This window comes from Furipterus horrens, unplaced genomic scaffold (assembly GCF_987537825.1).
Source record: "Furipterus horrens unplaced genomic scaffold, mFurHor1.1.pri manual_scaffold_12, whole genome shotgun sequence".
Classification (NCBI taxonomy): domain Eukaryota; kingdom Metazoa; phylum Chordata; class Mammalia; order Chiroptera; family Furipteridae; genus Furipterus; species Furipterus horrens.
In genome coordinates this window covers 80,238,774-80,251,806 of record NW_028327182.1, presented here as the reverse complement: position 1 = coordinate 80,251,806, position 13,033 = coordinate 80,238,774, and positions in this window count along the sequence as shown.

Here is a 13,033-nt window from a genome sequence, read left to right as displayed (position 1 = left end):
GAGGAAGAAAGACATGTTCATTAAAGAAGTCTAGAATGTCTGGAAGGCAGGGAGCAAAGAGGAAGCAGGGCATCAAATGGGGTTGAGAGACATACAGGATCCAGGTTATGGGGCCATGGTAAAGATTCTGGCCTCCATCCCAAGGACAATGGGGAAGCCATGACAGGGATGATATAATAATGAGGATACTGTTTCCCAAGGAACATTGGGGCAGAATTGGCCTTAATCAGGCTTCAGATCAGCTAGTTGAACCCTCCATTTCCTATCATTATGTTTTATAGAGAAGAGTAATTTAATGTGAATTCTTCACTGCAAAGAGGGATTTGTAAGTTTATGCCTAGGAGCACATTATCAAAAGGGCACTGAATATAATTCCAGATAGCATTAAGAAATCATCAGACTCTGTCCATTTGTCTAGGAATAAATAGTGGTTATTTTGCAGAAGTCACTAGGATACAAATATGCCAACTTTGGCTTTGCACTATATCTATTAAATACTTATTTAAAAAACAAAATATTGTTATACACAAACAGTCAAATTCCTACCTCCACTGAGAATATGAATTTTAGTGAAATCCTAAAAGAGGGGAAAGGGAAAGGCTTATGTGTAACTAGAGAACATATTGTGTGCAGTAGGGCCAGGAAGAGCAGAAGCCTCAGGTGGGAGCTGGCATGAGAGGTTAAGGAGCAGAGAAAGTGAGCAGAAAACTGGCAGGAAATGTGGGAAGAGAGGAAAGTGTAAAAGATGTTTTCAAGCCTCCAGGGTATTGTGAGGACCTTGACTTTGACTCTGAAATAAGAGAACAATGGAGGGTTTGGACAGAGAAATATCCCCTGACTTATTTCAACAGGCTCCCTCTGGCAGCTGTGTTGCTAATAGACTGAAGAGAAGGTAGAAAATGCGGAGATAGTTAGGAGGCCAGAGGTTGAGTAGGACTTGGGCCATGGTAGTAGCAGCGAAGAAGGTGAGAAACAGGCTCGGGCTTTGCTTGACTCATCCTTGATGAGTCAAGGGTGACTTCATGGTTTCTATTCTGAAAACTGGATCATGTACTAACCATTTCTGAAAGAAGGAAGGCTACCTGAGAGAAATCTCAATTTTAAACATGTTGACTTTGAGAGGGCTGTGAGTCTCCACTGTGGGAAACCTTTCTAAAGCTAAATATTGCTTGCCTCTCTTAACAACAATCACAAAAAATAAATCAGTGTTAAAATGTTCACAAAGGCTCTTCCTCTTTACTTGGTATAACCAAAGATTCTGACACACAGGTCAGACTAAGTCCCACTTATACTTAAAATTATCCAATGCGCTCCACTGAATTTAGAATAAAATCTAAGTTCCTCACCACAGTCTCCAAGACCCTTCCTATATGTTCTGCCTGCCCAGCTTCTTTGTAAAACCCTCCTCTTCAGTCATTATACCACTTCTGTAGGGGCCATATTTCTGTGTCTTGAACATGCCAAGATCATTTTGGTCTTAGAAACTTGCTGTTGTTTCTGTTGTCTCTTTCTGGAATACACTTTCCACTGTGTTTCTTCTGTACCGGAGACTGTGTGTGATCATTCAGATTGCAGTCCTCATGCTACCGCCTTGGAAAGTTCTTTTGTAATCATCATTATGATTTTAGTCCTTCTCATGCTCTGCAATTGCTCATTTATTTATTTACATGTTCATTGAGTGTCTCCCCTCTCCCTGCCCCACAATGTATATTATTTCACTAGTTTTCACTGAATTCTCAAAACCTAATACTTCATCTGGCACACATTAGGCACTTTTCGTAAATATCTTTTAAATAATTGGGTAGAGGTAGGAAGACAAAGATTAGGTGGAAAGAGAAAACCCTATTCTCTTATAATCAAATAAGTCGTTATCTTGGCTACATTTTGCCTCTGTTGATGAATGCATTTTGTTGTAGACCCTGCAGATTTCAAAGTCTTTCATGTAGGATTTTGCATGAACAGTACCAAATCAGTAGGTCAGACCATTCCCATTTTACATATGAAAATGAGGCTCATGGGGAACAGAAAATTTCCCTGTGCTTGCTGTGCTTTGAAGTGACAGTGTGACCTGACCTTTGTGGAACCTGAGAAAGATGATGCCTATAAAGAAGGGCTACTGGTGGTTGTCTCGGTTCAAGTTAAAACAACAACAACCAAAACAAACAAACAAAAACACAAGCCTAGCAGCCAAATCTACACAGGGCCATTTCATGCAAACCGCACCTCTGGGAAAAGCTAGCCCTGCACCATCTGCCTCCGTGTGTTTCTGCCATCCAAGCTGGCCTTATAAAGGAGAGCCCGGAGTCCTATTCCAACCAGAAGTATTGAGGCTTTCCCTCTCTATTCAGACTTTCACAGCTATTTCCCATCAGCTTCTTTATTGATCAGTCAGAGTGGCTCCATTATGACCAACTAGGACAGTGTCTTTTGGACCAATAAAACTGCAAGGATTTGGAGTCCTTGTTTGTGTGAGGATGGACCAGTTAGGGACCAGGGATCAGGGACCATGGACTAGGGATGGGGACTTTTATCTCCATAAGTCAGTTCATCTCTGACTTTGAGTGCGCACTTTCCCTTTCCACCAAAAGCTGAGGATTGCATTTCCCCAGCTGGAGCTAAAACACTGAAGATGTCTCACTGGAGCAGAGTGGGGAACCCCAGTGCAGGGCAGGGCAGAGCAGAGCAGGCCAGACTGCAAGGGATCACTGTCTAACTGCAGAAGTGGTCTGGCCCCAGGGCACCTCGTCCCAGGGCCTCCTGGCCCAAGGACTGCCTAACAGCAGTGCTGTGTTCACAAATTGCTGTCATAACAGAGGTGTGTCACAGCCGTGCTATGTCGCAATTGAGCTACTTTCATAGAATAACATGTCCTTCTTTACCACATCCCAAACTGGAGATTTCTTTTGGTGTTCAATTGAAATCAATGGCCTTCTGTGAATGATTACATGCATAACTAAAATTAGGGAATCTGTCTTTAGGAAAGGGGAAACTAAACCTAATTAGGCTCATCTGATGTTTGGAAAGTGGTTTCAGTTCAATTGCCCCCCAAATGATAAAAATATATTAATGATGATCTACATGTATTTTCATTGGGTAGGACTACAGCATAGCAGCTACTAAAATACTTCTAGAAAGTCTGACTTTTGCTACTTGGAAAACCCCCACAGAGTCCCATAGGGATTGGGGAACTCGTTTTACTAGACAAATTCTACCCCAAGTGTGCAACCTTGGCTGATACCACAGCCTTATAGTCCCCAGTTCTCTCATTTTATAGAACAAACTGACAAGATAGGTAAAATTCAACTGGTAAAATCTGTTAACTCTTTTAATCTACCTTGGCATCAAGTCTTTCCCTTGGATTGCTTAATTTAAGATCAATTCTTTTTGGTATATATTGATTGTCCCCTTCTAAAATTGTGACCAGAAGACCTATCCTGTGAGTTAGATCAGGGAATATGGGGACTTACCTTAATAAGGAGACCTTCTAACTCACTGCTAAGAACTTACAAAGGCCCTTGAAATTAGTGCAAGCTCACAGGGCAATCTTTCCTCAGTGCATTTCTGGGAAATGGTACCGAGCATCATGGCCCACAACCTCGGTACGTGGTCCATCAGTAAAACATGTCCACAAGGACTCTCTCCAGCCTTGCTGGAGTGGACTATACCGCCTACGGTTAACTAATCCCTGAGTCTCAAGGTTAAATGGTACTGATCCACGGTGTTTTCTTTTATGTTAAAAGCCTCTTAACTTGCACCTCACTCACCAAATTAAACACCCCAGCCTACAGAGACCTCAAATTGGATTTACCCAGAGCTTAGCTTTTGCCTTGACAGTTTGACATCTTTGGGTCTGTATTGACCTTGCTGAAAGAGATTAGAAAATGTTCTATATTGCCCCGGCTGGCGTGGCTCAGTGGATTAAGTGCCAACCTGTAAACCAAAGAATCACTGGTTTCATTCCCAGTCAGGGCACATGCCTGGGTTGCAGGCCAGTTCTCAATTGGGGAAGTGTGAGAGACAACCAATTGATGTAGCTCACACAATTGATGTTTCTCTCCTTCTCTTTCTCTCTCTCTTCCTCTCTTTCTAAAAATAAATCAGACTTCCAGCCAAGATGGAGGCCTAGACAGACACGCTGGGTCTCCCTCCACAACTAAGAAGGAATACAACGATCTCAAAACTAAAGACAACTAGAAGTTCCAGAAAATCAAGCTGCGTGGAAGTCCAACAAACAAAGTTATAAAGAAGAAAACTGATCCAGACAGGTTAAGAGGGGCAGAGCCGGGGTGGAGAGGATGCGGTGTGGTGGCGGCGGCAGCGGTGGCAGTGGCTGGCTGGCAGAAAGTGCAGTTTCACATTTTAAAAAGTTGGGAGGGACACCTGGGGAGTGTTCCAAGTTCCTTACCAGACCCCACAGATCACGGTCCCAACGCCAGGAAAAATCAAGTCTCATTGCTTCTGACTGTGCAAAGCAGTGCAGGTTGGGGCGGAGGAAGAAACTGCCATTCTCTCAGCAGAGTCTGCTTGTTTAAAGGGCCCCCATGGCCCTAGAACATCTGGAGACCCACCCACTCTGGAAACAACAGGCAGGTCAACAGCTAGAGGGGCGCCAGTCCCATACGAAAGTGGGAGAAGTGCCTGGAAAAGGGGCAAGTGCTGAGCAAGTGGCATTTTTTCCTCTTTTTTAAAAAAAATTAAATATTTTATTTATAATATTTATTTTTAGAGGGAAAGAAAGGGAGGGAGAAAGAGAGGGAGAGAAACATTGATGTGTGCCCCCAGCTGCGGACCTGGCCTGCCACCCCGGCATGTGTGCTGACTGGGAATGGAACCAGCAACCCTTTGGTTTGCAGGCCAGTGCTCAATCCATGTAGCCACACCAGCCAGGGAGTCTCCTGTTTTCTTATGACAAAAAGTATTTTCCACATTTTCCGAAAAATAATAAATATCCAATAAAAGTTTGTGGTTGAAAATTCACATTTATTTCAACAAATGCTATTTGCATCAAATCTCCAGGTATGAATGATACCATAGGAGTTCTACCTGAGTGTGAAATGGTGACATATTTTCCCTGACTGGAGGCTTAGTTCTAAAGGGAAAATATCATAGACAAACATCTTAAGTGATGATTCATGCAAATGAATCAAGGATGATGAAGAAGGAAAGAGTTAAACTCGGAAGTGTTTACCACATTGCTTTATTAAAAAATTCAAATATTTTAATATCCATGTTATAAACTTAATGTTCTTATTATTATAACTTGGAGGCTTTACTTAGTGCATGATTGCTCGCACAATAAAAACTGTCTTTATAATAAGATTTTGTATAAAAGTCTTTAAATTAAGAGTGCCAAGTTTCATGTTAGTCTTCAAAAGTATAATTAGTCATTATTTTTCTAAGAATTCAAATATGAGTCACACATAATGAAAGCATGCAGTTTGTCACATGTGGAGATCAAAAAATCAATCTCAGCATCTATTAAATACTGAGAACTTGCCTAGGTACTGAATAGGGTCGGGGAGTAAAATGGAATATAAAATTGAGTTCTGCTCAAGTAGCATGTAGTTTAGTGGGGAACACAGGAAGCAATGAGGCAGTGGTTATCTTCCCTTTGCATAGCAGGGCTCTTTTCCAACCCTTGCACCCACCCGTTAACCCGCCCACCCTCCAAGCCTAATGAAATCTGATAATGAAAGAAGAATGCCTGGGCTTTCATTAAACTGCCCATGTTCAGTCTGCCGCACAGGAGCTAAGGGGATCAGAGCATAGGGGAATGCTGTATAACCATTGTCAGTACCTTTTCTGATTCTTACTATCAGGATTGTAAACTTGTCAAGAACTTTAAGGATCTTTAGCCTCCTAGAGAAGAGTGGACTTTAAACTGGCTTCTGGAAAGTAATGTACATTGACCTCCCCTCTTCCTTTTTCTGCTGATACATATAAGGTCATGGGCAGGGTTAAGGATGCCTTTGGGTCTATGAAACACTGCAATCTACACTGCCCTTCCCTACCCACACTGGATTCAAACCAAAAGATCACCTTTTAGAGTTAGGCTCTACCCTAGTCTATGTATCAGAGTCATAGGAATCTCATCCTATTTCTCATAACCATTAAAGTAATTGAAAAATTTTGCAATCTCTTGTAAAATAGTCACATTTCTGAACTTTCCCTTCTCTTTAAGTAGTGTTATTATTCCTCTCATTTTTTTCCTTTGTGAGGTATTTAGCTTTGTCCTTTTCACATAGCTGCCATCATTTGGAACAAATTTCCTATTATCATCTATGTAGGTATCTCTCACTTTAAGACAGACTGGTCTGATAAAGTCCCTGAAGAAGACCAGAGATGAAGAAAGCATGTTCTATGGTGCTGACTAAACAGAATAGGAGAGTTAATTAAATGTTTATCTTCTCACAGACACATTTTTATGTGGTTGTACTTTAAAGAAGATAGGAGAGAAATGTCTCCTGATGAAGCTGGTTGGGAGAATTATCCAGAGGAGGCTAGGCTATGCTGTGGTAATACTTAACTCCCAAATTCTAGTGAGTATACACAAAAATTGCTTTCTTTTTTTCCTTCTGTGAATTTAAGTATAAAAATCCCTGGCAATTCTCTGCCCAAAAGCGACTCAGGGATCCAGGCTCTTCTCATTATATGGTACCATTTTAGCCCAGGGCAGGCTTTCTTGGAGTCCAGGAAAAACTTAAGACTGGATGACCTAAAGCATCTATGAATATAATAAAATAATTTCTTCCTTACACATCTATAATGCATCTATTATCCATGCACCATCCTGGGAAGAACTGAGGAAAGAATCACACAAATAATTTTCTGTGAGACTTAACTTGCTCCTAGAACCTCAGCTCTGAAAGACTAAAGTAGGGTATCCTTGGAGTTCACAACTAGATCTGTATCCTAGCATCCCAAAGAGAAGAATATTGAGAAGTACTTAAGACGTGTTGTGGGATAGCCAGAGAGTGATGTGAAACCCTTTCACCCACTTTCCATCGGTGAGAAAGCCCCAGCCTATTTGCAACAAGTCCAGGAAATAGAATCTTCCTGTGTGCCCAGGAAAAGGAAGTAGTTTTTTTTTGTTTGTTTGTTTTGTTTTCACATATAGCCATTCTCTGCCATAAGAGCAACATAGGTAGGAAGTATTGTAAGTCTTTATCTTAAAGATCATTTCCTACTGGTGCATCATCTGACATAACTTATGGGAAATACTTAAAATGACACCTGAATACAGTAAATGCTATAAGAGTTTTCTATTATTGTTGTTATCATCATCAACAGTGCTATTATTACCATCATTATATGACTTGAACAATATGCTATTAGAAATGCTCTTTAAAAGTCTTTGTTCCTTGAGAAAACAGAGAAGTTCCTAAAGGTACCATCTAGCCCTCCTCACTTAGTTCATGGTCCTGAAATTGCTTATCAGTTTACCTGATTCACTACTGAGAACACAGAAAGAACTTGTCTCTAAGAGAAGGGTACCATTTTATCAGGGGAGATACGCTGGCAGCTTGAAACCTTGAGTTGCTGTCACATTGAGGTCCCAGCCCACAGTCTCAACAGCAGATGCCATGAGCTGGGACATCAGATGGAGAGTAGTGCCCTCTAGACCAGGTGCCGGGTGCGGGCCCTTGGTGTGGGCTTGGGAAGCCTGGGGCAGAAGGGAGAAAGCCTCACAGGCAAACGAGATTAAATGGTGCCTGTAGAGACCGCCCCCTGCATCCCAATCCTCACAGTGTTCCTTCCACTCCCCAGGCGCTTCGGTAAAAGTTTTTGTTTCACCATTTTCAGTCAATGAAATTTCATTGCCCCACCAAAATATCGAATTCCCCGAGAGAGCCTTTTTTCCAAGCTTTAGTGTGCTCTGGTTAACTCCCCAAGCCCTCATTCTCAAGTGCCAGCCATGTGTTACTAACTACAGAGGCAGAGACCTCCCAGGGCAACCCAGAAGGGATTTTTATTGCTTGCTGATCTCAGCAACCCCCACCCCTTCCCCAAGAATGAGCCCCCCCCCCCAAAAAAAAAGTCCACACCTATACTGCTCAAAGCCTGAAAAAGCTGGAAAGGTTAGAAACAGAAAGATGATTGTACCTTACTGGATTTATCTTGCACTGTTTGGTTTGCTTGTTTTTTTTTTTGTTTGTTTGTTTTTGTTTTTGTTTTTTGTTTGTTTGTTTTTTGTTTGTTTGTTTGTTTTCTCTAAGAGTTCCAATGTTTCTGTAACCATGGAGTTAGTTAACACTTCAAGTGTCCCCTATCAAATGTGTCCCCTTTTTACAGGAGAATAAAGACTATGAAGAAATAGTTTATAACCTAGCTTCCATAAAGAAAAGAAACTGGACACAGTTTTGGAGAGCAGGCATCCTTCTGGACATTTGCAGATGTGTTTCTGTCCGGGAGACAAATGCAATGGTCCATTTCCTGTGACAGCTGCAATTCTGTCTGTGGGTTGTTCTCTCCCCTCATCTGTAATTAGAACTTTACTCACCCTCAGGACCCAGGACTTGCTTCTCCTCTGCCTCCTTCCCCCTCCCTCCTTACGACTTTCATGGCCCCTCTCTTTTCCTCACGTAGACCTGAGCCCCTACCACATTAGGAAATTTCAGGCATCAGATCTGCATCTGGCTCATTTTGGTAGACCTCATAATGATAAGCACAAATTAAGAGCTTAATATTTTGATGAGATTTTTAAACGTTTACTTCGAAGCTTAATATTTTAGAAGCTCATGTCAGCAATATTTCCTGAAATAAGAGTGAACTCTGATCCAGAATGTAGACTTACGACAAGATGAAAGGTGAATTTGAAGAAAAGTACTAGTATGCACACGAAATTCAAAAAGAATTATATCTTGATCTTCATTATGTGAATGCATTCTTTCTGAAAGAACAAAGTTACAAATTTCTACAGTAAAATATTTGATGAGTATCAAAATGTATAGAGAAGTGTTTATTTTTATCTTCCTGCCCCTAATTGACCCAAAACATCCCATTAGTCCTATTCTATAGATTATTAGTAATAGCTGAGGATCTTATCTACAATGGGCACTTAAGGATTATCAAGTGGATAAAAGCAAGAGTCAGGTATGAGATAGGATGGAGGCACACATGGCCTTCCAAGTGTGTGTTGAAAGCCACACATTTTCCTCCACTTTTACAGGAGTCAGAACACAATTTTACCAACTCTGACTGAATGTAGGTGTCAGATGATAAACATTTCAAACTATGCAGTAATAAAAAGTCCTTCCCCAAAGAAGCTTCTAGTCTGTTTAATATAAGTTAGATACATACCAAAATAAAACACATGGTGAGCTATAACAAATTTTGTATAAAGCCTCTAAACATAATGTTAAGAGGGGTCAGAGAAAAGCAAAATCACATTAGTTAGTCGACTCTGACTGTGAGGTGAAGCGATTAGAAGTAGAAAACTGTTAACAGCGAGACCAACAACGAAGAAACCAACCGCACAGAGCAAGGACTTTTATCACTCCAAGGAATTTCTGTGACAAAAGAATCTTTTCTTTTTGTTTAATATACTTGACTCCACAGTCTTTCTCTTCAACCTTATTTAGATATCGTTTTCTTTAATTAACTCAGTGTAAGTGAGACCGTGTGAGGACTGTATTACCGGCACTACAATGCCTTCTATGGTTTTACTCTAAGACTGGTCCTGTCCAGAAATAATTGGCTTCAAGGACATGTCTTGGGGTTTTGCCTCATTTGATGTTTCTCAACATCTCTATCTTGATATTGTACTTTGACTTGCATAATCATTGTCAATCTGCCTTTAATGTCTCTGGGATTTTGAGATTAACATGTTTGATTTGCTCCCAAACTTCACTTCTAGCTTTGCCTTTGGATTTTGACCCTTGGTCTTATATCCCCAATTGTCTACTATCCTAAATTGGGAAACCAGAAATGAAATTATCTCAAAGTTAAAGATCAAATGGCAATTAATGTGGTCAAAGGTGACCTTTGGGTTATATATGATAAATTGGGGGCTAAAATTTATTTTTTGATTTAATAGAAAACTTTTCTGTATAAAACAAATATTTTTATTATACAAGTAGATGTTATCTTACACACATAAGCAAAACTTTCCAGTGGTGACCTTATAATATTCAATATACAGAATGAAAATAAACTAAAAATATTATATTTTGCAATGGCAGTATAAACAAAACCATAGTATGTAATTATTGCCCAAGTTATTCTCAGTTCTCTCATCTCTGTCTATATACATACAGATGCATTCTGAAACCGATCCTAATTAACTATGCTGTGTTTGAAACCCATGCCAATCCTGCCCTCTATCATAGCTGTGCTTCTCAGCATGTCTACAAGAAAGGAAATCGATGTCTGATACAGTCCTATCTGCTGTCCTTTTAACCTGAAGTTCAATGTTAATTAATCATAACGATGATGGTATATTATAATTATTTGAAATATTAAAAACAGAGCAACCATCTACGGAAATTCTCTTTCTTCCCAAGCCTGTCCCTACTCTGTGCCATAGAGCTGACTGCCTCACCATCTGTGACTGTTCTTTTTCTTCACTATCTCATCCCCTTGTGCTTTTTCCAGGCTCCTCTGCCTTCATTCTTTGCCAGACATTTAACATGAGGCCCTCACCAAGAAAACAAGTTTAAGAGAGGAGAAGATAAATCCTGCAATTTCATAAAGGTGGTTGCTGTTTTCTGCACTTAGCTAAAAAAAAAAATAATAATAATAATACTCTTCTCTGTGCACCCACATCAATGTTGTCTGCTTTAGCAGATAAGCTTCTCGGGAGCAGGGACCATGTTTTTCTTAATTAGGTACAGGCTTTTATAAGCTTTTCATCCTAGACCAAGGTCTCAAGGTCCCTATAGGTGCTCAGCAAATATGAAACACAGGCGATCATTGTCCAATGGCATTTATTAAACATGCCCGCGTGTCTGCTGCTGTTCAGAGAAACGTTCAACAGTCGAGTCCTGCCTGCTAGGCAGTTGTGCTGAGAAACAGACAGCGCTAATGCAGCCTCGCTCTAAAGCAGCCATTTTCAGTCTTTTTCATCTCACCACACATATAACGTGATTAATAACATTCTGTGCTCACCAAAAAAAATGTATTTTTTGCCAATCTGACAAAAATCAGATATAATTTGGTTCCATTCACACCAGATTGCTATGTGGTGTTGGCTGTTCTCTTCTTCTTCTTCTTCTTCTTTTTAATCTAAGGGAAAAGAGATCTTTGCCCCTAACTAGTTAGATATTGCATGTTTTAAAAATTTGTGCAGCACATGGGCTGAAAATTGCTGCTCTAAACCGATAAAATTAAGAAAACTTTTCACATTGTGTTCATACACACAAACACTTTACATAGTTTTCTTCAGAAAATATTCACACTCTGTCTTTTTGTTGGCTTTCTATCAAATCAATCATCCACAGAGTACTGAGTCTCCAGTCCTATGACAAGTTCAGAAAAATATAGCGCATACTCCGTACATAAGAGACCTCAAAATCTGTTTGTGTTTACTTAAATTCCTATTTTTATAAGGAAGTTAATTGCTTGCAAAACTGGTGTGACATGATGCATTAAAAGTTGCATAAATAAATTGTTTAAGTGGGGGTTGGCATTGAGTGGTCTTAGGCAAATTTTGAACAGATTTCTGCAACTGCCCTTTAGTAGAGGTAAGCATATTTAGAACAATGACAGTCCTAGTGTTCTAAGCTGTAACTGAGAATATCAGTCAGCCACTTGTCATCTCACCCTCACCGTCACCCACTATCTGCAACATCATTTTAAATCATAGCTATCAAATAAAGTAATTTCTGATAATTTCCTTGCATAGATAGAAAGTATAAACTCATATGGCCCAGAGTGACATTAGCTCCTCAGATGATTGTGGCATTTTATGAATGGAAAAAAAAACCTTTACAAAAAGTAACTAGTAAACTACAATGACTATGTCCAAAAATAATTTCTTAGTGGGTTATGATTTTACAGATATATGTGATAAGATATATCTGTGCAAAGATTTTCTTAAGCCTTTATTGTAGTGATTGATCACCAGACATTAACAAAAACATTCATTTATTCACTCATTCAGTTACTTATTGAACACATATTACAAAAGAAGACCCTCCCCCCCAAAAAAACCAAAATTATCTTCTGAAGGGTGGGCACCTTGTAATACAGGCTTCCCGTGCTAAGTGGGCATTCTAGGAACCCAGCTGTACCAGTGTACCAGCTGGTGATGTTGTGAGAGGCTACATTTGGCTTCAGTGAATTTTTTTTGAAGGCTCTTTCAACACATTTGCCCATTTCATGATGGGTAATTTACTAGTGCACCTGCCCTCACTGTGCTGAGTGTCCAGCGATTTTTGACCAAAAATGGCATGAACCTCGTGCCCCACCCTCCCTATTCACCTGATCTTGCCCTGAGTGACTGTTTTTTGTTTCCCCGGATGAAATAAGTCCTCAAAGGGAAGCATTTTGCCAATGTGGAAGAGACAAAACAAAGAAGGCATCAGCATCGGTGGGTACATAAACTGTTTTGAGCAGTGAAAAAAAAAAGTCTCAATAAGTGTATTGTGTGAAATGGAGAGTACTTTCAAGGCAACTGAAGTTTAAACATGTGAATATAATACACAATTTTTCATAAATAAATTCCAGTTTTTGGGGGGGTCCCTTCCTTGTATATGCCATGAAGTGTCCTTTGTGCTATGTATATATTTTTGAAGAAAACAGATACAATCTTCTTTTTCTGTAATTTTTACTTTATTAAGAGAAAGAAATAAAGCAGGAAAGGGGGATAGGAAATGTTGGGACTGGGATTGCAATTTCAAAGGGAATGGTCAGAGAAAGCATCACCAAGAAACGGACATCTAAGCATTGATGTGAAGACAGTGAGGGGTATAGCCACATGAACACTTAAGAGAACGATGCTCCAGGATGCGACAAATGCATATGATAAGAGAGCCTGCCTGGCACATTTGGAGAACTCACTGCAGGTAGCCCGTGAGGTCACAGCGGAGTAAGT